General features: G+C 40.9%; 1 protein-coding gene across 21 annotated transcripts in view; it reads right to left on the bottom strand.

Moving 5' to 3' along the window:
• Positions 1-20726, bottom strand: part of ARPP21 (cAMP regulated phosphoprotein 21) — a 160588-nt gene extending 139862 nt beyond the window's left edge. For 16 of the 21 annotated variants that reach the window (XM_043886339.1, XM_043886355.1, XM_043886348.1 and 13 more), the window contains exon 1: positions 19368-19495. The gene's annotated coding sequence lies outside the window, so the exon portion shown is untranslated. Of the gene's footprint in view, positions 1-15990; positions 16013-17391; positions 17466-18127; positions 18257-19367; positions 19496-20609 lie in introns of those variants that run through there. The other 5 variants (XM_043886341.1, XM_043886340.1, XM_043886343.1 and 2 more) reach the window with 5 other exon arrangements.
• Between the last annotated feature and the right edge of the window lie 4433 nt (positions 20727-25159).

Raw genomic sequence — 25159 nt, 5'->3', positions numbered from 1 at the left:
CCATTCAACAGATCCTTCTTGATATTACCAGCTTAGAGCCTGGCTAGCATTAAACTGCCAACACTTCTGCAGACCCAGGTCTAGATACTGAGAGAGACATCAGTGTCTATCAACATTACAGCTATTTCCAGACAGCACTGACAGCCTTCCAAGGCTCCCAGGAGCCGTCACTGGGCTATGCAAGGTGTGGGTGGACGGTGACTACGGGGGTTCACACATAAATATGGGAGGTACCTGGATGACAATGCTAGAGTTGTCGGTATTTTTCAGTGAGTATAAATGAAATTCAAGTGCCCTTGAAATTCATTTTGAAAACAATAAAGCTTACAGAGAAGGATTCTAAGAAAAAGTACAAATGGGAGAAAGATCTTAGAGGGGTCCCAGGTCAAGACTATGTCAGGCAGATTTTTCCTACTTCCAAATTTTCCCTAGAATCCCTGCCTACAGCAAATGACCGTAACCATTTATGGAGATCCATTTTCATGAAGATCATGCTTTTCTTTTTTGCTTTGCTTGAAATACAGCTTTTGTATTTCTTTAAATACATTGGGACTTCTACCTGATATAATGGTACAAATCCAGTTAATAAACAAAAGATAGCACTATTCTGATTTTAGTTTTAACTTAAAAATTATAATAAATTTGACTTGTTGGGAGCAGAGGGCTGTGTAGTTCCATGAAGCTTAACACCTGTGTATGTGTGTGTAATCACAACCACGATCAGGCTATAGAACAGTTTTATCACCCAAAACACTGCCTCATGCCATCTTTTTCCAATCACAATCCCCCGCCCCCAACGATATAGCTCCTAGCATTCACTGGTCTGTCACTATATTTTGATCATTTTGAGATGTTGCAAAAATGGGGTTATAAAGTCTCTGATGTTTGGAGACTGGATTCATCCACTCAGCTTAATACCCTTGAGATCCAGGGAGTCTGCTCCTTCTTGCAGTACCGCTGAGTGACATTCCATTCCTTCGTATGGATGGATGCACCATGTTTTATCCAGTCACTTTCTGAAACATGTTTGGATTACTTCTGGTTTGAGGCAATTATAAATAAAGCTATTCTAGACTTTTCTCTACATGTTTCTGTGTTTATAATTTTAACATCTGGTGCTCACCAATTTTTTTTAAGTTTTTCTTGCTCCTTAGAATACCCAATCTTGTGAATTTGGGATTATTCAATCTCCATGGAGTTTAGATCCATTCCTGGAGACTCCTGGAACACACCCTCATGGGAAAACCTGCCTCTTCCCAAAACCATCTGAAACAGAGGCGCCTAAGTGTTTCTGTTTAGTGGAACTTGCCATCCTCATCTCTTCTTTTAAGATGCTAATGTTTTAAAAATAATTTTAAAATCAGGGTAAATTAATTCTGAGATGTGTTTTGAAATTTTACAGTGTTCCTTTACTATTTCAGCTTAGAGAACATCAGTCACACAAAGTCTACATTCTGATAAAAAGTTTTACGTTTCAGATCAGCGGTTCTCAAATGGTGGTCCATGAGCCAGCAGCATGAGCATCACCTGGAAGCTTGTTAGAAATGCAAATATGCAGGGCCTCACGTCAGATCCGCTGAATCAGAAACTCTGGCAGTGGGGTCCAGACGTCTCTATTTGAAAAATCTCTCCAGGTGGTTTCTGATGCTCATGCAGGTTTCAGAAGCACTGCTTTAGGGATCAACAAGCCTGTGCAGTATAGAAAAGAATGCAAAGGTCTGAGACTCCCTCTTGAGATGACATACTTACTCACTCACTCACAAGTACTTCCTTCTGTAGCAGGAGCCACTTAAAGATAAGATGGTTCACTGTGTTAAAAACATGAGCCCTAGATCACCCACTGACATTTACACGACAGTTGGTGTCATTCATTTTGGTCACTGGGGGCACAGCTCTGGAATCAAAACCTAAGTCGTACGGAAATCCCTAACTGCTCAGTTGAAACAATGAACACATCGTCTTACCTTCTCTTTCCACCCTGTCATTTTATCAGTTCTGATGGGTAGAGAGCAGGGCAAATGCAAGTTTCCTCTCTTCCCTGGCTCTGTTCTGTAACCCTATCCTCAGTGGGATATTGTTCATCGGCAGTGAGATAAATGAATTCAGAAGGGAAATGAAGTGGAAAAGCAGCCAACTTAGGTCCCCTCATCACAGATCTCACAAAAATAGGGATTACTGTTTCTGTAATATAACAGATTCCAAGTTTTATATATATATATTTATTATATATTATTATTTTATATATTATTACTTTTATATATTATATATATAATATATATTATTATTTATATATATTATATATATTTATTATATATATAAAATATTATTATTTATATATATTATATATATTTATTATATATACATATATAATTTATTCTGTTACAAAATTTAATATATATGCATCTATATAAATGTATATATCAACTATAGCATTTAATTACTAAGATTAAAACATTTAATTATTAAGTAACGAAAGTGAACTGGTCGTTGCTCAGTTGTTTCCAGCTCTTTGCGACCCCATGTACTGCAGCCACCAGGCTCCTCTGCTCATGGAACTTTCCAGGCACCAATACTCGAGTGGGTTGCCATTTCCTTCTCCAGAGCATCTTCCTGACCCAGGGATTGAACCCTGGTCTCCTACATTGCAGTCAGGTTCTTTACTATCTGAGCCACCAGGGAAGCCCCCAAAGTAAAACATAATCCTTAAATGTATCTGTACAAGAATATTAACAAATAGCTAATAAGCAGGGTTTATTATACCTACTACACTAACTTTTATTTTGGGGGAGGACTGAAACTACTGTTAACCTTACCACTTCCTTCATCTGAACAACTGACTCCCCGAGGGTAACAGGATAAAGGGACCCCTTTGATCCTGTACATCTGCCAAGAACAACTGCCACCCTTTACGCAGACACATGAAGGCTCAGGCAAAGGATGAATGAGTCTGTGTTCCAGGTGTCTGGGGCTGGCTTGCTAGAAAACAAATTGAGGCCAAACCATCCATGAAGAAAGCTTACACTGGCTCATTCTAACGTAGGTTTTCCAGAAGATAATTTCAGGGGAAAAATACTAGTAGAACTGATCACTTCATCTTCAATACTCGGAAACTGCAGAAGTGTGTGTTGGCTGGTAGACTTAAAGCAGGTTTATCTACCTGGTATCAATTCAGGCAGAACAAAGGACAGAACACAGAGGATAACTAAACTTTCCCCCAAGCTGACTGACGGATGGCTCAGAACACATATTTGAAGAACAAGGCAATATACCTGAACTGTAAAGAATCACAAGTGTAGCATCAAACATGCATTTGAAAGCTCAAACCAGGACTTCCCTGGCAGTCCATAGAATTACAACTCCATGCTTCCAAAGCAGGGGGCATGGGTTCAATCTCAGGCTGGGGAACTAACATCCTGCATGACAGAAAAAGGAAAAAAAAAAAAAGGCGCAAACCTCATGAATCCAAGCGAAAGTGGAAAGGCAATTTTTTCTTCAAACTCCACTTATCACTTAAATATCTTCAAAACCATGATCTATTTACTAAAATGTTTTAATTAATATTTTGTTCATTAATCAATCATCCTTGGGCATCTATTTATATTTAAGTATGAACCATTGGGCTTCCCAAGTGGCTCAGAGGTAAAGAATTCATTTGCCAATGCAGGAGACGTGGTTTTGTACCCTGGGCTGGGAAGATGCCCTGGAGAAGGAAATGGCAACCCACTCCAGTATTCTTGTCTGGAGAATCCCATGGACAGAGAAGCCTGGTGGGCTATAGTCTATGGGGTTGCAAAGACTAGGACGTGACTGAGCCTCCGACCACACTCACATACATGAACCACTGGGTCTCTTTACACTAATAACACGTTTCCGATTGAGCTGGGTGGTGAGTAAAGATACAGGTTAGATGTGGTGTAGGTTTTTTTTTTCCCCCCACTATTCCTTTCCTTAACTGTGTGATATGTATCGTAAACATCTTATAAAAGCCAACACAAAAGAATCCCACCATCCACCAAAATCATTTTATCTTATTTTCCGTAATCTGTGGACAGACGGTATTTGTGACGCAAACTTGATAGCATTTTTATAACAAGTGTTGATGTGTCACTTCATTACATGTGCTCGTACAGGTTTCAATGTTTTAATGGATTAATAGTCAGACTTTGCAGGAGGAAGTCAGATAGAGACAACATTTCTCTTTTGTGGCAAATATTTTGCACGTGATCCTTCATGAAGGGAGTTTTGTTGCCAATTAAGAAAATGAAAGCTCACAACAGTTAACTGACTTGACCAGGTCAGTGACAGGTGGGGATAGAATTCAAACTTAGGTCACCTTGACTTCAAGCCTATTGCCTGTCCATCACACCAGGAGAAACTGTCCCAGTGATAGGTGAATTCATGAGCTAGATGGTCATTCCTGCCCTAAATGGCAGCCACAAGTACAGATTTGAGACACATAAAGTTCCACCCACTCTATACCAGGTCAGAAATTAATTTCCATGCCCTTCTTTGTCATGGCTCCATATATACCTTTCCATTATCCCATTATATTCTGTTTCTTAATTCCTGATGCCTAGATTAGACAGAATTCTCTGTGTTCCACATGGCTATTGCATATCACAGTGTGAGTCGTATTGCAAAGGAAAAAAATAAAAGAATTAAACATACCTCTTTATTTTCCCCTGCAACAGGAATCCCCAAGTATGATACAATAGCAGTATCCCATGCTGTGACCAAGACCAAGAGCTGATGGGTGTGGACATCACAAGGGTGTGCAAGTCCTTCTCTTTCACAGGAGAGGTAGTTCATAAACATATGATAACACTTACGATGGCTGGATGGCATCACCAACTCGATGGATGTGAGTCTGAATAAGCTCTGGGAGTTGGTGATGGACAGGGATGCCTGGCGTGCTGCAGTCCATGGGGTCGCAAAGACTAGGACACGACTGAGTGACTGAACTGACTGAACATTTACACTGAGAAACAATGAAACAAAGTCTTTCTCCAAAATAAAGGTACAAAGAGGCAGAGGTGTGTGCTCAATCAATATCTGACTCTTTGCGACCCCATGGACTGTATCCCACCAGGCTCCTCTGTGCATGGAATTTTCCAGGCAAGAGTACTGGAGTGGGTTGCTGTTTTCTCCTCCAGGGGATCTTCCTGACCCTGGGATCGAACCCACATCTCTTGTATCTCTTGCACTGGCAGGCACATTCTTTACCATTGTGCCACGTGAGAGGACTGTTTTCCAAAATAATAAAGCCACAAACAGCTTCTGATCAAAAATGATCCAAAGGTTAACCAAGAAGGTCCTACTGAATAGCACCAGGAACTCAGCTTAATGTTATGTGCCAGCCTGGATGGGAAGGGAGTTTGGGGGAAAATGGATACATGCATATGCATGGATGAATCCTTCTGCTTGCACCTGAAACTATCAGAGCATTGTTAATCTTACAGGCTATACTCCAGTATAAAATTAAAAGTTTTTTAAAAAATGATCCAAAGGTAAATTCAGAATCAGTAGAATTATACTGACTTTTCCTCATCACTCTCCCTGTGGCTTCAGCAATGACACAGTCAGGACCACAGAAATCCTGTACCTCTATATTAAAAAGAACTTCTGCCTGAAGAAACACAGTAATACAGAGAGCAGAAGGCGCTAGCCCCGTAAAGTAACACCTGCAAGGCCGAACAAATGCCACTAATGGCCTAATCAATACAGAAATAAGCACAGATTTCCTCCACAAATGGCCACTCAGTAGCTTCCCTAAAAACATTCCAAAAAAACCCAAAATCATTTCTCTTTCATTTAAAATGTCCTTACTATATTTGTGTACTTCATCAAGAATACCCCAGAAGTTGACTTTCCCTCAACACATCTGGTCAGGTCACTAGGAAGGCCATCTATCAGTCTAGTAGGACATACTAGATCAGTTGTTTCGAGTTCTCAGATCTGGGTCTGTCTCACTGCTGTAAACTTCATCACTAACAGTACACACTCCCTGATTCCTGCTTAAGCCCGAGGATCTGATCTATAAACAATGAAACAAGTGATATCTCCTCATCCTTTCTTAAAACATCCAAACCAATCTATTTCCACAGCCAGGTCAAATAATGAGGTAATGTTTTCTAGTGACTTTAGAAAAATCTATTTCAGAGCTCTCTTCTCTTGCCAGACTCATTGGGTGAAGCTCTGATTATACACACGGCCTTTTGCTGGGTATATCTGCCATTGGTATTATCTGCAAAGTTTACAAATGTACAAATCGTAAGTCTACCACAGTATTATGTGAAATCAGTCCTGGTTCTTAAAGCCCCAAATTGCCCCAGAAGGATGCTAAGACTAAACTATGTCACTTCTAGACAACTACAGAAAAACCCCTAGTTAACATTCTTTGTAAAGCAGCATCGGGCTACAACCTTATCCCACGTGCGATACCATTAATAGAGAATGAAATACTGTGTGAAATTCTGTGTATATGTGGAATTCTAAACCACCCATGCCCACGTCTCTTTTTCAAGATGCCTACTGTCCATCCAAGCTTCTAAAATGTCAAACCCTGCTGTCTGTGCAAACGAGTATCTTCTAGAAAGTATCTGGATTTTAGAGGTTCCCAGATGGCCTTTCGTCACTGAACCACTGGCTTGAAAGTGCATATCATGTACTGTATGACGGGACTGAAAGTGGAGTCCCTTTATGCATGAACAGGATACCCAAGATAACTGCCATGCCAAGAAAACACACTCAAGACTGGGAGGGGTCTCAAGGGGATGCTTTTGTGTGTGTGTGTGTGTGTGTGTGTGAGGCCTATGGAATCAAGCAAACATAGTGACAAGGAGAAAGCAAACTGAAAATATGAGCCATCACGGAATAAATGGATACTACCAATTGGAAAAGCACAGACAACATCTTTAATGCTGACAAGCCCATTTTAGAGATGGGGAAGCTGAGGTTTAGGAAAGCTTGAAAAACTTACTAGCAAGTTGCAGAGGGGAATCTGAACCCAGGTCTGGGAACGCATATTCTGTTAACTGCTAATGTTAATTAGCAATGAACAATTCTATTAATTGCTAATTGTTAGTGTTGTTAGTTTCTGCTGTTACATGTGCATATACAGATATAGATAGACAGATACGCACTCACACACACACTCACACACACATCCCCTCCCTCTTGGACCTCCCTGCCACCCTACCCCCATCCCACCCCTCAAGGTCATCACAGAGCACCGAGCTGAGGTCCCTGTGCTACACAACAGCTTTCCACTAGCTATTTTACACATGCCAGTGTAATCCTGTCACTCCTAACTATTCTATTCACGATAAGTTAGCTACAGGGTAGAAGAATGGCAAGCTTCTAATCATTTCACTCATTCTGTAGCATTAGTCCTTCCTTGAAAGGGTAAGAAAAAAAAAAGTATGACCAAAATTTATGGGCAATTCAATATAAAATAGATTCATAAATATTATACTCTCCCAAATCATTCAATAATAGACACTGAATACTGGAAGAGATTTTAGAAATCATCTGGTGTAATTTTGATGCTTTATGAGTAACTTCTAAAAGTAAATTCTTCCTTAGTGTCTGAGGGCAAGAAATTTTAACATGGTGCTAGGTCTTAGGACAATGTATCCAGATGTCCCTCTGCTTCCAAATACCTAAATCTTTAACTCTGTCTCAGCCAATAGAAAAAAAATACACTCTTAAGAGAAATTATCCTTTGAGTAACTTACAGATCAAATCTTTTACTCCTCAAGTTTCCCAGAACTGTATGTAATCCCATCTCCCTCTCATCACAGGCATTATTTTTTAATCTACCAAGGATGTTTATAATATTCTGAAACTATTTCAGTTTCCTTTTTCAAACACACAATGTAGCATCTAACAACAAATTCAAAAAAATCATTTCCTTTCAGAAAAACTTTCGTCTTAAATCTTAACAGATACAATAGCTTGATCTGATATGAATTGGCACTCTGCAGTTCGTAACAATGATATTTGCATCAGTTGCTTGCAGCTCGAGTAACAGTGTAAATGTGTGATTTTTATAAATTCAACAAAGAAAACCAATGGCTTGTTCCAATTCCGTACACATTTGTCATAATGAGCTTGTCTTTCTCTTGTGAGAGAAACTCCCAATTCCTGCTTTTGTGGTTTCAGTTTGTGCTCTATTACCATCAACAGAACTTTCCCCCAGTCGTGGTGTTAATTCTTCTTTGTTTGCTTTCTGGAAACAATATGGTCTCCACTCTCGAGGTATATACTTCTTGTTCATTTTGTCAATGAAATTTATGGGTTAAAAAAAAAAGATTTTTCTGATTTGTCAAATTTATTCATATTGTTTATCATCCAAGATATTCTCCATCTATCATTTTGGAGTTTCCTTATGCTCTCGATCATTCAATTCATTATTCAAAAGGTTCTAGTGCATGTCTGTCTCCTAAATGCCTACAAAATCCTACAGAGCAAATTTCCCAAATATTTAGCTTGAGACCTGATGTAAAAATATTTATTTTCAATAAATATTTGAAAACCAAGAATGAACAAGTAAATGAGTGAGTATGATATCTGATGCAACAGACAGATCTTGCTGACTCCCACACAAGAACTCCGCCTCTTCCATTCAGCTCCCATAGGAAGTCCCCTACTTTGACACAGTGTAAAGTCCAGAAGATAATTTTCTGGTTTCCTGTTGAAAATGCCGGTTGTGTCAGAATCTCTTGCTTTCTACATCTTCCTAAAGCCTGCCATAGCCTCAAAGAAGACAGAATGTTCTCATCTTTGGAAATTAAGGTACCAGGTTTTGTTCTGCTTTGTCAAGTCAGAAAGGCATGCAGATGTTCATTCCATTGGAACCACACTCAGCATATCCTAAAACGTGTAAGTTAAATTAAGAAAGCAAATTGACCCTACTCTTATTCAACCAGGTCCCACCCTTTAGGACTAGACTGTTTTGAAAGAGAGGGGTAAGACCTTAATTCAGCTCTACTGGTCCCAAGCAGATTAACTGGTGTGCCAGTTAACCCTCATCAATCTGATCACTGCTTCCATATAACAGGGATAGTAGGGCAACTCTCCTTAGGGCAGGAAGAGAGGTTAAGGAAACCCAACTTTTCAGTATTCTCTTCTCATTCTTCCTCCCCTGCCTTCGTCCATCACTGCCTACTTGCCCAGTTCTTCAGAGGAGTGAATTTCTTCCCCATATCCCGGATCACCTTCACCAACGTTAATCCCTCCAAAGGCACATCTCCAGTGAACAGGCATTATTTCCAACTGTGTGTGTCAGCAATTTGGAAATTCTTTGTATACTTGCCTCATCTTCTCTCCCAAGACCACATTAACTGAGTGTTAACTGTGATTTCCTTTCACGTAGATGGAAAAGTGATCTAGGTTTTCAGCTTCAACGACTGATGTTTTAGGGACCTTGTTATCTCCATAAAAGCCTGAGTCACTGCTTGAGATCTAAAGGAGAAGCTTCTTTGTAAGAGCCAAAATCATTTCTAGTGAAGTTATAATTCTACATATAAGGGCATCTCTTTGTTCTCTTTTTCAGGAAGATGAATGTCAGATCCACTTAGGCTGAAACTTTTAGGGGAAAAATACAATTAAAACTTTACTTAGAGCTGATTTTAATCCTGAATAATAGGAGCCATCAACAATATAAAGGTCAATTTTTAATTCCACCAGCCTATTAAATAGCTGGCATGTGCAAACAAGAACAGCTAAGGACAGTTAAAAAAAAAAAAAAGCACTGGGAAATACACACAGACCTTCTTTCATGGTACCTTTTTGCTCTTTGTAGTTATCGTCTTTTTTTTCTTCCAAATTGAAAGTCTGTGGCACCACTTCATCAAGGAGGTCTATTGGTGCCATTTTTCCCAAGTGCATTTGTTCACTTCCTGTCTCTGTATCACATTTTAGTAATTCTAATATTTCCAGCATTTTCTTTATCATGATATTTGTTATAAAGTGATCTGTGATCAGCGATCTTTGATGCTACTCTTCTAAAAAGATGACAACTTGCTGAAGTCTCAGATGAGGGTTGTTAGCCTCTTTTAGTATTAAAACATTTTTAGATTAGGATGTGTACATTGTTTTTTTTTAAAGACAGGATACAATTGCACGCTTATTGCACACTTACTGCAGACTGTGATATAGTAAACATAACTTTCAAATGTACCAGGAACCAAAAAAATTTCAAGTGAAATGCTTTATTGCAATAGTAACTTTATTGAGGTGGTCTGGAAATGAACCCACAATATCTCTGAGGTTTGTCTTTACCTGTATACTTTTGAGATAAATTCAGTTTTTGCTTAATGCTAAATGGCTAGCACTTAAGCATATATATTATGCTGATTCTAGAACATATATATATACACCTACATACTATATTAGTGTAGATATGTGTGTGTGTGTGTGTGTGTGTACATATATATATGTATAGTATATGTACATATTGGGTTGGCCAAAATTTTCATTTGGAATATCTTACAGAAAAATTCAAACTTTTTGGCCAACCCTATATATATATATACATGTTGTATATACTCTCTAACCGTTCCTTTTGTTCTAGCACTTATTAGAATACTGAAGGTTTATAAATGTATTCTCAGGTACCTTCTGAGAAATTTCATCAGCGCATTTTTCTGATGGTACTGTTTCTCAGAACAATGTGTGTGTGTGTATGTATGCTCAGTCGTGTCTGACTCTGTGACCCGTTGGACTAGAGCCTGCCAGGCTCCTCTGTCAATGGGATTCTCCAGGCAAGAATGCTGGAATGGGTTGCCATTTCCTTCTCCAGGGGATCTTCCTGACACAAGAATAGAAGCTGCATCTCCTGTGTCTTCTTCATTGGCAGGTGGGTTCTTTACCACTGTGCCGCTAGGGAAGTCCCCTCAGAAGAATGGCTGATACTTAATTATGATTTTTAAAAAGTGTGGTTATCTGAATTAACTGCTTTGCATGGCTCAGCCTCTGTACAGAACACCATTCATGGTTCTTCATTTTCTGATGGGGACCAACTCATTAAAACCCAATTATGACAGATATTGCCCTCTGACCATTTTCATGTAAGGGCTGAGATGATTCATTTCAGCAACAATAACTGAAGATACGTCAGAGTCTGAGGCCATTATCAGCGGCGCACTCCGAACAGCCTTCTCATGGCTTGGAGACAGGAAACCAAAGCCGCCGGTGGGGGCGCCAGAGAGTCCAGCAGCAAGCCCACTGCTCCGCTTGCCTTAACTTCCGAGAGGATGCTAAGAAGTGTCTCCACCTTCCCTGCCCACCCCAGAGACGCTGCTCCTGGTCGCGCTCCTCAGCGCAGGAGGTAAGGCAATTCCTTCCTGGATCCATTTCAGTTCCTTCCCATTCAATAATGACCTGGCTCTTCGGCCACCCCTTTTGGATAGTGGAAATTACACAATTATAATGTTTTAGAAAGTTAAGTCCTATCCTTTCACTTTCCAGACAACTCTCAGTGGGTCCAACTCTCCCCCTAGAGACTGACAGGAGAGAATGACCTTACTAAGCATTCCTATCCTCATACAAGGCCCACCTCCTAGATTAGTTACTGCCTCTGCTTGTCTGTCAGTATTTTCTAGGCTCACAGAAAATATTTTGCCTAGAAAAAAATCTCTCTAGGCACAGAGAGAGTAAAGCTAGTTTCCAGTTTCAACCAGGAAAGATGGTTACAGGTTGGAAACAGAAGAGATGTACTCTAAATCACTAAAACACACACACACGCAAAATAGTTAAAAGGAAGTTTTTTTTCATTTCAAGTAATCAGGTTAAATCTCTCTCAACATTTTTTATACGAAAAGGTGATGATTTCCTTTTAGTGAATAATACCAAGGGACTTTGTTTCTGCTTCAGTCTTGCCAAGCAGGCCTCATGTGTCCCATATGCTACATGAAAAAATGGAAGCAATGCAGAATTAACAAAATCGCTATGGTCACATGATGGTCATTTGTTTGTGACTGAACTGGTGTTACCAGAGTCTTGCGGAAACTAGGAAGCAGAGAAGGGTTGAGAGTCTTGGCCACAGACACATTTTTCAGTTATTTGCTTAGACCCAGAAGCTAAACCCCAGGACGGGTTGCTCAGGTGGTAAATTGCTTATTTACGGAGGTAAGTTTTGGAGAAGTGAGATTTAGATGCACCACCACATTTAGACTTTGTTTTCCAGACCTTTTCTTTTAATCCAGATTTTGCACGTTTCTCTGATCTGCAGAATCCCATGGACGCTCGTGTGTCTCAGTGGTAGTCTGTCATCATGAGCACACAGCACTCCCCTGCCTGCTCTCTGATGAGTTCCACCATCCTCTAGCCTACACCTCTCTCCTTTAGTTTTAATCTGACAAGGGGTCCAAAGCTCCTCTGAGTTCAAAACATCTCCCCATCTATAGCTTCCTGCATCATATCTGAATCTGACAAATCATGCAGACATTGCAATCATTATCATTGTGAAATGATATCCCTCTTGGACCAATATTTACATCCTTGTCTTATAATATGAATACATTTTTCATATATAAACTCTCTTAACTGTATACACTCTCCTACCTCTTCATTGCTGGGAAAAAAAAAAACCCACTAAAAATGAAGTCACATGTAGTTCCGGATGAAGTCGATAATTATAATAGTAATTAAAAACGAAGGAGTCCAGTTGTTAAGGGTGTTTCACGGAGCTTAAGCAGATAGCAACAGCATGGACTCGCATCATGATGGCATGCTGTATCATTTCATCTTTCCCAAACTCTACCTGTGATTACGTGGAAATTTCAGGGTTAGAGAAAGATTTTACTCTTCACAAAGGAAATATGAAATAAATGCTGAACAAAGTTAAGTAAGCACCGAAGTGAAAATAAAAAGACAAACCATTAACACCAACTAGCTGTTTCCAGTGGGATTTCTAAATTCATCTTTGGTGCCATGCCATTTCATAATTTCCTAAAATTCTTACAATGCTAGTATATCTAAGTAAATTTAAAATAAATATATAAAACTGCATAATTTAAAAACGCTAGTGCCGTTATTCCCATAAGCCAGATAAAAGAAAGAGGATCACAGATATGACTGCAATGTCCTGACCGTGAATGAATTTGGCAGAGTTCGATAGCAGTTTCAACATAACTGTGTGCTTCGTTGACTTAAGAGAGTGGTCATTTGAGTATAAACCTTAATCTTCTTTCTCTAAAAAAATGAAAAAAAATGCTATATTTATAACAAAAAGACCTTTGGACACTCATTTTTAAAAATCGCATTTTAAAGAAACGAGTATTTGAAGCTTGTAAACAATGCTAAAGTCTTGATTCTGTCACCTATTCACATGGCATCTACTTATTTTCTAACAGCTCTTTGATGATTAAATTAAGCCAGATGACAGCAGCACTGGGATTTCCATCAAAGTGGTATACATATTAACCAGCAAAATGCTAAGAAAAACCTACTAATGCAGAGCATGGATATTTTCTTATCAATAAATACTAGAACTTCATGTGGGGATTTTAGCTGATGGCTTTAGAAAGGTATAAAGAAAACTGCAAAAATAACACGATAGCTTTTTACTTGCCTATTGAGTTTATGAGCAAGAAAAAGTTAAACAATTATGCATAGTCCCTGAATTTCAGAGAGTTGCTATGCCCCTCCTTCATTCTCTGCCGACCCATGGCTGGATTTTTTCTATGTGACGGTGATGAAATCACCTGAAAGCAACTCAGATGATGGAACCATCAGATGACAGCTGGGCCTTCTAATTTCCATGTTAAGGCATATCATATTTGGACTTGGACGATCGTAAAACTTTTAGAAATTGATGTTCCGTTGTTTTCTGAAGATGTGGAAACAGTTTACCTCAATTATTGGTGCTGATTTTCCATTGCAACCAGATCAAATTATGTCAACATGCATTTTTAGTTTTTCCTTTAAGGTATGATGCTATGGATTAGATGGTCCTAAAGTGAGTATTGGATCTTGACAACTGGAAGAAAATCTGCAAAATATGTGAGATCATTCCTCTGCTTTGCATTTCCCTAGAGATGATCCTCACTCTGATCACGTTTAGTGCATGATAAAGAAGCAATTGACAATAAAGGAAATGTAAAAGAATGTGTACCCATTATTAAAAATTCCAGCACTACATCCATCTTAGGTTGAAAAGTCACAGAGTTCTTTTGGAAGTCTCTATCACAAACACTGATTTCCTATCTTGTGTGGGTATTAGGAGGTTGATCTGGGTTTACCTAGGTAGATTAGCTTTGTGAATATGTCGCAGTGAAAAAAACTTGCAGGAAAAAAAAAGACTGTATATTACATGAAGTGATTCTGCATAGAATCACATGCTGTGTAATCAAAGAAACCTCTACAAAATTTGCCGAAATATTTGAAATAAAACGTGACGCAGTTGTTTTCCCGTTAAAAATCTTATATCCTTCCTTTCAGCTGAAACCGAATTTCATTTTTACTTATGTTAAAACCAATGTTACTATTCACAGAAGTGATGTTGTCAACAAAATCTTAATATTTTGTGTGTTATCCACATTTTTAATGCAAGAACTGCACCATTTTAAAATGGTGTGAAATGTAATAAATTGATAAAAGGCCTGTTTCTTAAAGGGCTAATCACTATTGGGAAATGAAATATTTTCTGCTGCTAGATAAAAGAACTGCAACATATTAATACTTTTAAAATGTTGTATAAATTTATGACTGAGGGATAATTATGACCTTGTACCTTGAGTGAGATAATTCTGGGTGAATTCTTGGCCTTTAAATAAGTCACAGATGCAATTTTATCCTAATAGATATCACTTGGTTACAGAACTTTAAAAAATCTCATATAACCTTTGGCATGGACATTGTATATTAGGTAGGGGTTATAAAAAACTGCCAGGAGAAATTTTCTCAAGAAAAGTATGTAGAGGGATTTAAAATATTGATCTACTGTGGCTGCCGACCATGGTTAACAGTCCTTCCACCTGCCGATAATGAAGATCACTATTGGCAGCAAAAGAAGAACATAACACGATGCTAAGGCCTCAGTTTGAAGGTAGAGTCAGTTTGGTGTTTTATAAGTCAGTTCCTTTTGTTTTCTCAATATCTCCTCAATTGTCCCGATGGAATTCTTTCAATTCATGTTTTGTTTTACCTCTGTAGCTATTTCCCAGGGCACAGATACCTCCCAGTAATTTTAGAGAAAGGTACCTTCAAAATGCTAGATGGGCATTTCATGACTTACAAAAACACAATATCACCAGATTACAGAGGATTTTGAAACCACAAGCTAACACTGCTGCCAAACATTAAAAACTGCAGAGTAAACTTGAAACTCTGTCTCAAGTACTTTATTTTTAATCAAACAGATGATACTAATGTATGCAGTTTAAATACTGTGTATCTTAGCTCCCATCTCATCTTCATAGAAATGAAAGGGTTGTGATGTAAATACAAATAATACATAACTCTGCACATCCAGAGCCAAGTTTAATCAAAGATGAGCAAAATTAATTTAGATTATAAGACTCTGATCCACTGAAAAAAATCAATTTATTAGCACTTGGCATAAATATACATTAAAGGAAACCAACCTCAGAAGCAAAGATAGCCTGAGAAAAACAAACCCAGTCACAGATAAGTCTTGCTAATATTCTTTTTCTACCTTCAACAGTCCTTCAGCAGTGACTTCTCTAACTGTTTGAAATCATTAAGCATATTTAACTTTCAATGTTAGAATGAAAAATAAAAGAAAGCAAAGTCAGAAATGTAAAGACTATGGAAGCACCAATTAAAAAAAAAATGAAGGTCGTTTGTCTAAAGAGAGGAAGTATGGATTTGATAAGTTCATCATCACTGACTTAAAATATGTTCAGAACTTCGCTGGTGACATAAGGCGTTTTTGAGGAAGCCAGTTCTTTTCCTGATTAGAGAGCCACAGATTTCTCAGCATGCACCACTGTGTGTACCAGTTAGGACCACGCCAGTACTTACCATTTGAAGAGATGGTTTTCAGTGTCCACATCACCTCTAAGCCCCAGAGTCTTTCCTAACCTTGTCATGAAGCAGATCTGAATTAAACTAACGTATATACAAAGGGTTCATTTCCGATTTTCAGCCTTACAGACTTCAAACTGTCTCCCTATACTAAAGAGGATTTTCAGTCCTATCCACTTCTGGCTATATGGTATATTCTGTCTTTACCGGCTGACTCACTCCACATTCTACTCATGCAGTTTATCATTATCTTGTCCACAGATAAAATCCACATTGAATTCAGATGAGAATGCCCATTGCCTAGAGAATCTGGAGAAAAGTAGCAGCACTGTGGTTCAAATAATATTTCTCCAGTAAGAGAAACACTATGGTCAATGTAGACTACTTTCTCCCTCTCAAAGTAGAAGGTGGGAAACACAAGCAACTGCAGCAAATTATACTAACTCTCTGCAATGTATTTTTCTTGTGTTTTTATTTTTTTGGGGGGGGGGTTACTTCTTATAAAAATTGACAAGATTCAGACAACTTTGGACACTGTTCTAACAGCTTCATTTAACAATAATTATGACTCATTTCTCCACTTAATACAAACTTCTCACTTTCTCTTTCATTACTTTTGAAACAACCTAGGCATTTTTCTAATTAGCTTCACTCTGCACAAAGAAATAACCCGACTGCAGTACGTTGTTAATGTGAAAGTGAACGACAGGGACCTTTCTGATTGAACATTCTCACTTCCTACCTCAAGACAGGCGTTCTGCATATATGCAAATACTGCAGACAGATGGCTTTGTATATCTTACGCACTATCATATTAAGACATGTCCCCCCTCATCATAAAATCCTGAAAATTATCAGCGCTGCCTCTGACATCTACATTTAAGAAATAGTTAACCTTGGTAACATTATCTATTGTGCTTATCTCAAAGTAAGGAGGGAAAAACAGCTTAAATATTCTATCAAGTTCAGCCAAAACTTCCTACTTCACTTCATTGTCACAATCCTTGATCTGGACTCCAAGTTTATAAAAGAAAATGAGAAACAAATTCACAAGGCAGAGCTTCAAGTCATCAGCCTGTCTTAGAAGGATTTAGTTATTTTATGCCCGGAACATTTTACAAGCTCCAAACCCTTCCCCAGTATAATATTTTAGGAAGCTGACATTATTTCTGCACTTCTTACCACTCAAGCACCTGACAGTCTGGATTAAAAATAGTATATACACAGCAACTCCCTGGTTACTATTTCCCTGAAGTTTTGAGGCATATTATTGAATCTTCTTTCTAAGAATTACTGGAGAGGTTGATGAAAACACATATCAAACTATTCACAGGTAATTCTCCCACTAAAATCAATTGGCCTCTGTTAGTGCGATTCATTAGGACTAATGAAAATTACCATCTCCAGCAGCCAGTCTGTACCTTTCCAGACATCCTTCTCCAGGATCCATCACACCATGCCCAGCTCTGCCTTCCATCCTGCTCCTCGTAGTGCTGAGTGAGGCACTCACTCCTTCATTAAATAGCATTAAAAATAGACCGCACAGAACTCCCCAGTGGAGCATGCTCTAATGGGGCTAGTGCCACAGTTCTCAAGGTAACCACACTCAGTTGGTATCCAAGAAGGAAAGTCACTGGGAGACCAGCAATTTACAAATTTAATAGTGCAGTGCACCCAAACCTATCTCAATCTGAGCTGAATACTGTAAAACAGAAGTCAGTATGTAGTGAAATGAAGTCACAGAGAAGCTCAAGGTGCATTTCTGGAGTGTGTAAGTTTCTTTAAATACACCTCACTGAAAAAGTACTCTGCTGAATAGACATTCATCCAAAGCAACTTATTTCAAGATTTATTGGACAATATTAATCACAAGCAGTGAGGATAAGTTAAGACATCTCTGTAGAGCAGTCTGAATGTCTTAAAACTGTATTTAAGCCAGATTACTTGAGACCAAGTGATAGTATTAGTAATCAAGGGTAGTAATAGACTAGCCTTTTGTAAGGAGGAACTGTATTCCTTAAAAAATATTCTAAACTCCCTCTTTGGAGCCTTGAAAAACATTCTGTTCAAGTGATGAAAAGAAGTATAAGAATATTATTAGAAAGGAAATTCAGGATCAAACACATATACATACCTTAGAAATCCGTATCAACCTGAGATGAGGGCATATGTTATTATCTCCCATGCGATCCTCATTGGGAAAAGGCAGAAGGAATCACTGCCAAGATAACCAGACTACTCGGCTACATAGCTAGAGCTCTAGGCTTCCAAATGACTGCCCTCTGCGAAAATGACATTACCTAAACCTTACAAAGACATGTAAACCCTGTGGGCACAAAACCTGAGCAGTAGGTGCATTTATTTTAAAGTGTCAAAGATTTCCTAACTTTTACCAAATGAAAAGTGATTTCCTGTCAGCCCCATTTCTCCGTTTGCCCAAAACAATCACAGCCATTTTGATCACCAAAGTGGATGAAGAAGAGCTGGGGATCATTCAGATTTCTTCAGTATTTGAGTGAAATCTTGTCCACATTCAGCCTAAACTTTGGAGATCGTCATCTTTGTTTGGGGAGGCTGAAGTGTCAAACCAACAGACTTGAACAAAAGTCAGAAATTAAAATGGGTATCTGCACTCCAAACACCATCTCGTGAAAGTGATTTTTACCAGCCTTCCATCCCTCTAACTTTCAATCCTTTCTTTGTCTTTCCACCTCAGATTCTGTGCTTGCCTGTATCTTCAGGACACTGAACTGACAGCACCACATCCAGTCCAGCTCCATTTCCATGCATAAACACCCAGAGAATCCATTTCTCTTCTAGGAAACTTTCTATACACCTGTCTCATTCAACTCCCTTCTACCACTACATCTACACCCCTGAGGCAGAAGATGTTAAATTTGGAGTTTGCAATGATACAGAATTCAGACACATAAAAATGAAACTGAACACTTTTCCTCTATACCCTGGGGGAGCTGGGATCTCAAGTCCTCTGAGGACAACCAACAGATGACAACTTTCTGCCCCTTGCATAGCTCTCTTCCAAAAGAAATATGCACACTCCCAACTTTCTACAGAGAAGCCTTTAAAGATCAACTGTATACTTCTCTGATGAAGAGACCTGCTCTTTTCCATTCTCTTCCTGCTTTTCATTTTTGCCTCATTCTGGGGAGGGGGGAGTCTACCCCTCCTCTGACAAAGCATGAAAATACAATACATACATAACAGCAGCTTTCTACAAACAGGAAAGAGAGACCTAGACTTAAAGACAACTCGAAAGAAAAGCACAGATGCAAGGCAGGAAGGAAGAGAAAAAAAAGAAAGAAATGACAAAAGGCGTGCAATGTTCACGTCGGAAGACCTTAAAATTATTTTACCTTGACCGAAAAGTGGACGTCCCCCCAGCGTCTCTGTTCCTTGATTGATTTTGGTTTTTGGCTTTTATTAGTATTATTGTTTCTCACGGATGACTTGGCTGTATTTGTTTGCTTTGGCTTATTTTTGTTATTATTTTGGGTCGATTTATTTAACTGCTAATAAAAGGAGCCTTCTGCGGCGTCGGCGGGGCTAGGGGCAGGGCTGTGGCACCCAGGGCTGCGGCCACAGCAGCGGCTTCGGCCGGTGACCCCGAGGTCCCTGCGGCTCCCCGCTGCTCAGATGCGCTCGGGGGGCGCTGCCGCCGCCTTCTCGGCCCCTGGCTGCGGAGAGGGAGCGAGCTCCCGCCTCCTGGCTGCCAGTCCGTCCCTGGGCACGTCTGTCTGTCTGGCCGTCTGTCCCTCAGTCCGGCAGCCCGCCGCGGGCTTCCCGCCGTCTCGCGATCCGCTCTCCGAGCTGCCCCTCGCGGCGGTCCCTCCGCGACTCTTGGTCCCACTAGTGAGGCAGGGACCCTCCGCCGGTCTTCTGCACCCGCATCTCTCTCGTTCTGCCACTCCGTGCCCCCGGCCGATTCCCTCGGACAGAGGAGGGTGTCTGCAGGGAGGGCGCGCGCGGCTGCTACTCTCTCCCTCCTCCGCCTGCTTCCCCTGCCTCTCCCTCCCTCTCTCTGCCTGCCGGTCTCCGCGTCTCCAGTTGTCTGACTGCTCCCACCTGTCCGTCGCTCTGTCACTCCCAGTCCCTCCCTGAGCCAGCCAGCCTCGGCGTCCCTGGGTCCCGCGCGCCCAGCTCCCCGCCTCCGCGCGCCCCTACCCTCCCACGCGCCCGGCTCCTCCCCGTAGCCCCGGCCGCGTCCGGTCCCCGCCCGGGCTGGCGGCAGCGTGCGGGGGGCATGTGGCGTGGCAGCTGCTCAGCCGGCAGACTCCAGCCTCTGACCCGCCACACCCGGGAGATGGCCGCGCTCGGGCGCCTGCGGGGGCCGGGCCTCGGCCACCAGGCGCAGCCGGAGTTGGCCGAGCCGGAGCGCGGGCACCTGCCCGGGGTGCCCGGAGCGCGTGGTGGTGCCATCCGTCCCCGGGCTGGTCTACTCCACCGGCCCCCGGGCTAGCGACAAAGCGCCGGAGCCACGAACGTGTACATCATTCATCAGAGAGAAAACTGGCACGTTGCCCCCTGCCCCTCCACCATGCGTCCCCGCTCTCGGCCAGCGCGCATCCCTCCCCGCCCCGGGCCAAAGCCCCAAGTACCTCTCCTGGGCGCCTCCCGACTCTGGCGGCGGACACCTGGCCAGGCTGTGCTCACTCCCTTCCTCCGGGGCCAACTCTGCGGAGAATATCCCACAACAATAACACCTCACTCCACCCAAATCCAGCCGAAGCCTCAGCGCTCTCAGACATTCGCGGCTTTGAGCAGGACCCCAAGTCCTCTTGTGCGGCGCCCGGTGGACTCCGCGTGGGCGCCCGCCCAGCCCGCTGCCCACCCGGGGGCTGATTGAGAATCAGAGGTGCCCCAGAAACCCCTGCAGGCTAGGGCGTGGGGCAGGGCGCAGAGTTGACACCCCAAGAAATAAAAGGGCTGCATTTCCTGTTTGTTTGGAGATGTGCTATTTTTATTATCTGTAATTCATTTTCCCCCCATTGTTTCAAGGTACACACTACCAAAAGGAAAAAAAAAAAAAAAAGGATAGTGGAGGAATGGGAATACATTTCCGGAACACCGCCCACCCCTCCTGAGTGAATGTGGAGCCTACTTTTCCAACATCACAGGTCACCAGCCAAGATAGATCACTCTGGCGTTCTGCCCCCAGCTGAGAGCAAGGCATTTGATTCTGGGCTTCCTTGCTAGGCTGTTATTAATGGGAAGCAAAATTATAGTTGTACACGCCTGCATGGAATTGCCAAAGCTTATTCTGACAGTATCCAGCAATTCAGCTTCTGAAATGCAGACGCTGAATAACTATGGATCTGGTGCAATGAACGCCCCATCCCACAATAAATTGGAGAAGAGAAAATCAACTTTTACCAGCTGCAATTAGTAACCCCGATGAAGAGACAACAAATAAATAACTAGTATAAACCGTGTCATGAAAATGTCCACATCCTTTTAGTTCCATTTATTGACACCATTCCTGATGACGGATATTAAGGGATGTGTCTTCCAGTTTTTATAGAAAAGTAATTTCAACGGCAGTAGCCATGTTTATATATGCTAAGATATTGATTAAGATACCAAACATGTTATGTGCACTGCTAGTAAATGCTATGGAAAAAATTAGGATGAAGTTGTACTGGTCTTTGGTGAATAGATAATTATTTCCCAAATATTGGAAATTGTTTCCCTTGGGAATTGGCTAGTTTTGGAATAAGAATAAATCTGCTGTCTGAGGTTTCAGCAAATAAAGCCTAAAGAATTTAAGACCCTTATGTTGATCTATTTTTTGAGCATTTCAACTCAAATGTTCCTCTCCAAAAGCATTTTGACAGGCATTTCTCTCCTCCTTCCAGCCATATGGAATTCAAGGGAAAATTCACACACAAGAAAGTATTTCTAATTCTCCTCCATTCATCTCAAGTCATGTTCGAAAATAAATCTCCTTTCCTTGGGGGAAATTGTTGTGCCAACTTGCTATCTATTAAATTCACACAGTTGGGGGACTGCATGGAAAGTCATTCTACTTGACTTTCCTTTTGGACAGTGACACCTAAGTACTCTCTGAATGGGTGGATGAGTAATCTACTAAGAGGAAAACTTTAAGAGCTTGTTCTTAACACAGTCTTCTAGATCTGACTTCATGCTGTAAGTTACACACACACACACACACACACACACACACACACACAGGAACTCCTTTCTATAAACTGGATTAGAAATTATAACTACTGAACAGGGGGAAAGGGAATTCAATCAGCCTTCTTACTACAAACAGTGATTATATAAAAGAACAAGACACAGTGTTTCAGTATCTTATCAGTGTAAAGACAAGCTTGATGAAACAATGCAATTTCTCACAGAGTTTAACCTTTACTTAAAAAGGAAAACCTCCCAAAGAAGAATAGCATTTATTTAATTCAGCTAACTTTTTCTAACTTTTCTCATAACATGTAGTCAACAAAGGAGGAACTAGAGAAGGTTCAAGTTTATTTGAGGCCACCTAGGTAATTAACATTCAGCTATCCTATTTTAACTGTTGCATCCCAAAGTGGGACTGAAACATACTTCTGGGAATATTAGGCAGGCAGTGAACAGTGAGGACTCTTCCAGGCATTCAGAAAGTATTTGCATTTCCTTAATTTGAAACAGTTACCATACCTTATGGCCCTTGGTCTGTCCTATATTAACTACCACTAAACTCAGTAAAACTGTTGTCTTCCTTATTGGATTTCTGGATGATGTCTATGATGCTGATGTCCAAGCAGAGGTATTTCTGCACTGAAAGCATCCTACCTTTAGGGGTGAGAAGTGGTGGAAATGGGGGAACAAGGAAGTGTCACAGGGAAGAACAAGTCTGACTCCATATTAGGTCTGTTTCTTTTACTTTAAGATTTGTATTCTGTTGCTTTTGCTTTGAGTTAAGAATGTTGCCTACAGCTTGAAATATACAGGATAGCCCATTCTCAAGGCTCTGACCTTTAAGAGTATAACACTTTCCCATTCATATAGAGATACAAGGTTGCAGAACAGAAAATAACATTTGTCATGTTGGAGGTTTACAGGAACATCATGACCTGACCTACCTGGACAGTTGCAAGAACAAAGGATTCCTGCACCAAGAAATTTGCAACAACAACCAACGATATCCCTCCCCTGTTTAGTATAAAAAAATGTCTGTTTTCTTAACCCGGGTAAGATGGTTCTCTAGGACATTAGTCTGCCATCTTTTCTGTCTTTTGGCTTTCTGAATAAAATCTCTATTCCTTGTCCCAACAATTCATCTCTTGATTTACTGACCTGTTATGCAGCAAGCAGAAGGTGTTTGCAGAAACTGTGCTGTTACTCTCTCAGTCTGGATGCTTCTGAATTTCGTATCACATTTGAAATGAAAGGGCAAACAGGTAACCAAGTAACCCCAGCTTGGGGGTTGAGTTCACCTACACACTGGCAAACATCTTAGACTGTCGACAAGCTCCTTTACACATATTCCCTTAAGACACCAAATTAGTGCCCTTTAATGAAGCTTTCAAATTGGATTTTCAAAATAAGGCAAATTGCTAAAATAGCCCAGCTACCTTTATAAGCACCTTTTCAGCTGAAGCGAGAAGTAGAATTTCCATGCTGTTGAACTTCCATCATTTCTCAACAATTAGGCTGCTAGGAACTCCCCTTTAGGGCACTCTTCCCCATCACAACAAAGACCCACAAACCCCATAGAGAGAATTCTCACTTGCCCTCTTTTCAACAAAACAATCTAGGGTCTATTAAGTACCAGTCTTGGGTTTAAAGCCCTACAGATACGCCTGGTACAGAAAGGCAGGGGAGTCAGAAGGGAGGGTGGGGGGGAGAGTAACATTTTAACCAGAAAAGTTTAGTTCCCCATTCTTAATTAGTGCTAAGCCAAAATAACTCTAAAACACATTGCAGAACATCAACAAAGAATGTTACATCACGTATGCATCTGAGCATGAAGAAATGTCACGATCAAAAACAAAGAGGACTTGGGAGCCTAGAAACCAAATGTTCTGATGGCACAAATCCTTCTGGAGTCTGCTGTGCACAGTACAAGAAAATGATCTTCACGAACCCTTGGTGTTCCCACAGGCAGACCAGAAATGAATGCTGGCCGGCACATGCACACGGTGATGCTTGGCTGACAGGGCAAACTCAGAAATTTCCTCAAAAATGAACCTGTGCAGTATTTCCTTGGAGATGCATCTAAATCAGAGGAGGGACAATCAGAAGAAAGAGCTGCAGAGAAGCTTAGGAAGCCTTTCATCTGAGCATCGAAAGACAAGAAAGGCTGTTGGCTGAACTGCATATTTCTTTTCAGCATCTTTTGGGATAGAAATATCAGCATTTAGACACAACCTTAATATTTGGGGGTTTGGGCTCCTGCTCCCCCCGCCCCCACCCCCAGAGTACTGTGAGTCTTCCTTCTTTGTATCTAGTGCCCTGAGGGGCCCGTGACTTCTGTATAGCCAAGGCCTGTGTTCCAGGCAGGAGGGCACTCAGATGCAGGGACTCTGTAGAGGAGGCATGTGTTCAGGCAGGATGTCCAGTGGCCTCTCTACCTGCCTGAGGTGGGCACTGCCCCCTGGGGTCTCTTCAGCATGAAGTGTTTTCAGATTCCTATGGAACTCATGGAAGATGCTTTTGATTTTTAAAAACTGAGCCCAGAACTGAAAGCAGCAATGAAGCAGAAGCATCAAGGGACTCTTTGGGAAGGGCAGAGGAAAATGTTTCCTGCTGCCATGCAAGGAATGATCCAGAACATAACCTAGCATCTGCCAAAGCCCTTTGTAATCCTGTCTCTACTTCTACATTCCTGGTCCTGAGATACAGCATTTTCTTCTGCAATGGACACAGTTCCCTTTTTTCACACAAAGGAAGACAAAAAGGTTACGGAGGTATTCAGAACTGAAATAATATATCTGGCTTCCTTACAATGACATAACATTAAAGGTCTGTGAATTAGCCCCTAGAATAAAATAGCTACAATTCATCTCTAATAAAATATAGCACATTTGGCATTTTCAATTGTTCTTCATAACTTTCAATGGTGGGTGTGTGTGCGCGCATATGTGTTTAAAAGGTAAAACATATTCAGTGTTACTATTTCAAGAGTACTATGATCTTATTGGAA

The sequence above is a fragment of the Cervus elaphus genome, chromosome 24 (genome assembly GCF_910594005.1).
Source record: "Cervus elaphus chromosome 24, mCerEla1.1, whole genome shotgun sequence".
NCBI classification, from domain to species: Eukaryota; Metazoa; Chordata; class Mammalia; order Artiodactyla; family Cervidae; genus Cervus; species Cervus elaphus.
Note: the sequence above shows the minus strand (reverse complement) of the source record. Positions and strands in the feature narration are given on the sequence as shown.